We start from the raw sequence: 5,077 nt of genomic DNA, 5'->3' as shown, positions 1-5,077 counted from the left end.
AACAATGCCTTACTCTATCACCTATAAAACATCTAGCAAATATTGAGCCACTTTTGGCAATGTTGTGATACACATTTCCAATTCAACATTGCTTATCATCATCAAAGGCCAGGTAAAAAGAATAGATGAATAAGGATGTAGTCTAATGCGAATATTTTTTTGGTCCTTTTCACCAGAATCTAGTAATACAATTCTTGGTGAGATCACAATATTCTGTCATTTAAATTGTAATTTTAAATGCAAAAATGGATTTAGCACCGTAGAAAGTCTTTAGAAAACATATGTTGTGTAGACTCAACAACTTAAAACTACATTTTTTGAGATTTCTGACAGGATTTTAAGAAAAATCTACTAGAATATCTACACGAAAAAAAGACTAAAAAGTCACCTTGTTAGCCTACGACCTGTATAACAATTTCTAATCAAACATCAACCAAAGAAATGGGACTCGATGCTTCCTCATGCCTCTATTCACCAAAGTTTCAAGGGAAAAAATGCAGGGGATGACTGGGGGCAATTATAAGCCACTCCATTAAATGTTATGACTTTTGTTTCTATGCTTTAAGGGATTTGGGAGAGTGAGGTCTTTTAATGGGAAAAGGTGGCTTCAAGTAAAATATAAGTTAAAATAATAAGCATTTTAATGATGGCTTCCTTCCACCAGAGTTTAAGCTTCTCCAATAACATATCCATACTGATATGTGTGCTTATGCTTACAAAAAATAGTAAGACCTGCAAATCCTTCAAAACTCTGGCCGAATAAATACACCACTAATAACCTCACAATCAAGAAAATCTTGCTCATGTTAACCAGTGGTTGATTAAAAAACATTTTTTTAACAGAATCCCATTATAGCCATTTGGCAAGGACAAACCCCTGACATTTGGGACGTCCCATAGACAGTCTTCCATCATAGGAGGCATATCCAAGGAATCCATTGACAACAAACGACACTAAAAATGACCCTACCCTGTTTCCCTGTCTGTAGTGCACAAGAAAAGCATCCCCATGGCACCCTACAAACTCGAGTAGGGTTCTGTCAGCTCTAAACTGGACTCCAGTTAATGGGCTTGATTGTTTTCATGGGGCAGATAGAGAGAAAGCGACAGAAAACAATTTGATCAGAAAATCCTTGATCATTGAGAACTTTGTAACCATCTTTGTTTGACTGAAATTATGTGTTTTGTTTTACCATAAAATGCTTAGGGTGCCAGTGTGTTATTGAAGAACACGATAAATCTGTTGTGGATGCAGCAAGCCATGGCGGTTTTATCTGCTACACACGCGGACCTCAAGTCCCTTATTACAGATCTCCAATTTCCTACAGCAGAATGGGATGAGAAATGGATGGACGAATACCTGGATGACACTGTAAAGCTTTTAGACATTTGCCTTGCATTAGATGTCGAAATTTCAAAGCTGGGATGAGAAATGGATGGACGAATACCTGGATGACACTGTAAAGCTTTTAGACATTTGCCTTGCATTAAATGTCGAAATTTCAAAGCTTGAATATTTCCAGCTTCTTGTTCATTATGCTTTGCATTTGCTGGACTTTTCAGATGGCGTTTGGTCTAACGACAAGCTCTTCCGTGGCAAGACTGAATCTCGAAGTATTTGTGAATCTCGAAGTATGTGTGGAGCTATGACTGGAAGAAGGCGACTGTTACTCAGCCAGGTATGCTGCATTTACTTTTGCATGAATATGTAGTACTATTTTAGTGTGGCTATGATAAAAAATAAAGTAAAATAAAAACAAACAGGATTATATATTAAGTATATTAACAACATATAAAACAGAAAAGCAATGCCCATAACCATTAAATTTCTTCAATGAGATTAACCCGAAAGTTATTTCTACCATCTTTACTTTCCATATTCACCTTGAGCTTTGAGAGCTTCTCCATATTAAAGGCAGGCGCAAACATTCGGTGTTGGTAAGACCATTGTTCACCATTAACAACAAACGCACTTCTCCCAACCACAACAAACAACATTTTCTGGTCCAGAGGAGACTTTCCACAGTAATTCACGTGCTTGGAAGATAGAAATTGCCGGATCAATTCTGCATCAGGTCAGAACAATTCTCAGTTCGTAACCAAATCAGATCACAAACTTCTCACCTACAAAAAGTAATTGAATTTCAAATCTATAATTGCAACAAATAAATAAACCAATAATCCATAAGCAGCATATGCCATAAAAATTACTTGTGACAGTATCATATTTCCTGGACCACTCAACCATATAAGGGAAAGCACTCTTTCTGAAATCGTGATGTATAAAGGCCATGTCTGTGCACAACTCCTTCTATATCTTTCTCGCAATATCCAATAGATTTCCGATCATAAATCGTGGGGTAAGGCCCTTGAATCCCTGTTTTTTCTACGACTGGAATCACTGAATCTGTATCTCCACTGCATACCAACAAAACAATATCGAATTTTCTGTAGTAGATTTTATGATGGAAGATAATAGCAAAAGTCCAATCAGAAACATTCTCATTGTTCTAAGTGCCATGTTCTGATTAAAAGAAATGATATGCACGGTGAGTTGTGACCTGAACATCCAAATGCGTAGTCCAACGTTTATGAGCTCTAGGTAAATTGGCAACATAGATCTAGGGGAGTCTCCCCAGTGAGCAGAAACTTCATCACATAATAAAGCAAACAGACCAGATTGATGAATGAAGGTCCTTTATAAATGCAAAAGAAGCAGCACCAGATAAAAAAAAGTTACCATTTTAATAATAAAACCACAGACCTGCAAGTAGTCCAGTTATAAGGAATTCCTGTAACATTGGCATGAAGAGCCTTTTGTACTTCAGGTAGATTGAAATAAATTTCGGAATGCTTTTCAGTGCAAGGATCATACTCCACAAACAGATGCCTCCATGGCTGCAACAAAATGCCTCTGTGAGAAAGAGAATGCAGTAGTGCTCTTATAGCTGATCTGATTATCCCCATCTAGAGGTGATGGATACCAGTCATTTAAATTCACCATGCAACAAATTGTGGACCTCAATGGCACGCAAGAATGTGTTTAATTTGAGAAAAAATGACCTCAATCATCTAGTCTGGTCTTTATTTTACAGTTTACCATGTCAATGGGGAAGAGACTACCAAATGCAAAAGATATAGCATTGGACTTTAAGCATACCTTCAAACTGATAAGCTGGCATATAGAGTGCTTAATGTATCTAATATTCTTACACATCTTTTTCTCTGGTCTTTATTTTACAGTTTACCATGTCAATGGGAAAGAGACTACCAAATGCAAAAGATACGAAATTGGACTTTAAGCATACCTTCAAACTGATCTGCTGGCATATACAATGCTTAATGTATATAATATACTTACATATCTTTTTCTCTGTTGTTTTCTATATGTTCCAGTACTGTTCAAACAAGGACGGGTGTAGATACTGTATGGATCAATATTCCCCATTTCCACATCGGCACGATCTAATACCATATTACATAGAGCTGATGGATGCACAAGAGATGAAAAGTCACAGTGAATATTGGGCAACCGGTAGGTGTTGTCTGATATCAAACCATGAGACCACATAAATTCAAAAATCCCTACAAGATCATGGAAATCGTCTGTAAGTGCATTGCCCACCTGCAAGAACCATGATTTTCCGGATGTTAAAACACAATATAGAAATATAATCGCCCCTTTTCATTCTATATGATCCTATTTAGAACAAATGATTTATTGCCATCTGTCGTCCATTTCAAGTGTTGCTCGTTATATTTTAATGCCCATACATTCATAATGACAGTATAGGGTCTTACCATATATCCTTTCAGATTAATGGCTGGATTTTCAAGGTCCTTGTTGTGTCTGTAGATGACTTGAGCTAACTAAGGAACATAATGGCTTGGAAAAAACAATATTGGAGAAAAATCCATTCAGGTTAATTCAGCTATGTTATGGGATGGATCCAAACTTGTATTGGTAATGAAGGAAACATCCTCTAAACTCTACTCAAGATCAGAAAAAGCTCAAAATCTTAATTCAACAGTGTCTTTATAAAAAACTCAAGAAACCAGAACTTGCATCATTCAAGGTCAAATTAGGTCGTATTAGTAGACATCTAGAACCACAAAATATAGTCAAACTCCTTCCATCCATGTCTAACTTTCATACAAAAGCATACCTTCGATTCTTAGTGATGGCATAAAAATGAGTGTGCTTTTTGTGATAAGTTAAAAATCATTACTAAATAGTCTTTATCAATTAGATATTTATGGACAGTTATTATTTTAGTTTCCTCAGAAGACAAAAATCTTTGCCTCAGTGCACCCATAGACAGGAAAAAGAGCAGAGTTATCTACTTAGTGGCTTGGATATTGTTTACCTTAATGCAAAATGTCAAAAATTGGAAGAAAGGAACTTATTGTTTGTGCGTTCAATGTACAATGTGTCTTTTGTGATGTGGTTTTGCTCCAAGTGGTATCCAAGCTCATGTCTTGCGTTTGAGAGAATTTTATATTGTTTTAGAGAACATATATTGGAATTTATGTAAGGATTTTCTAGCAAGATACCACCAAAGACAATGAAAGAAGCAGCAAAAAAAGTAAGTGCATTAAGGACTGAGGTTGCTTCCACGCATGGAAAATCCTATAAACATAAAGATGGTTTTGTATTGGTTTACTAAGCCCTAAGAGTTAATGACAGTATACTTGTTGATCTTAAATGTCCATCTAACAATGCATTTCATAACAAAATGGAGCTGTATTTCATATTGAAAAACTCCTCTTAAAGTAGCTTATATGTAATGCCTTGCTCTATCACCTCTAAAACATCTACCAAATAGTGATTTGCTCTATCAGCTCTAAAACATATACCAAACAGTGCCTTGCTCTATCACCTCTAAAACTTATACTAAACAATGCCTTACTCTATCACCTATAAAACATCTAGCAAATATTGAGCCACTTTTGGCAATGTTGTGATACACATTTCCAATTCAACATTGCTTATCATCATCAAAGGCCAGGTAAAAAGAATAGATGAATAAGGGTGTAGTCTGACATTGTCGATGGAACAGAGAAAGTGGAACATATC

The 5,077-nt window shown here is 36.1% G+C and overlaps 1 long non-coding RNA gene across 1 annotated transcript; it reads right to left on the bottom strand.

Moving 5' to 3' along the window:
• Nucleotides 1-2,739: 2,739 nt before the first annotated feature.
• On the bottom strand, nucleotides 2,740-3,953 carry LOC149207400 (uncharacterized). Its single transcript, XR_016252010.1, has 3 exons — nucleotides 3,802-3,953; nucleotides 3,362-3,625; nucleotides 2,740-2,898 (listed from the first exon to the last, which is right to left on the bottom strand). It is a non-coding gene; the product is annotated as an uncharacterized LOC149207400 (long non-coding RNA).
• Between the last annotated feature and the right edge of the window lie 1,124 nt (nucleotides 3,954-5,077).

This window comes from Pinus tabuliformis, chromosome 1_2, assembly GCF_031772625.1.
Source record: "Pinus tabuliformis cultivar Carrire ecotype Pingquan chromosome 1_2, CPIR1, whole genome shotgun sequence".
Lineage (NCBI taxonomy): Eukaryota > Viridiplantae > Streptophyta > Pinopsida > Pinales > Pinaceae > Pinus > Pinus tabuliformis.
This window is presented reverse-complemented; position numbering and strand designations above follow the sequence as displayed.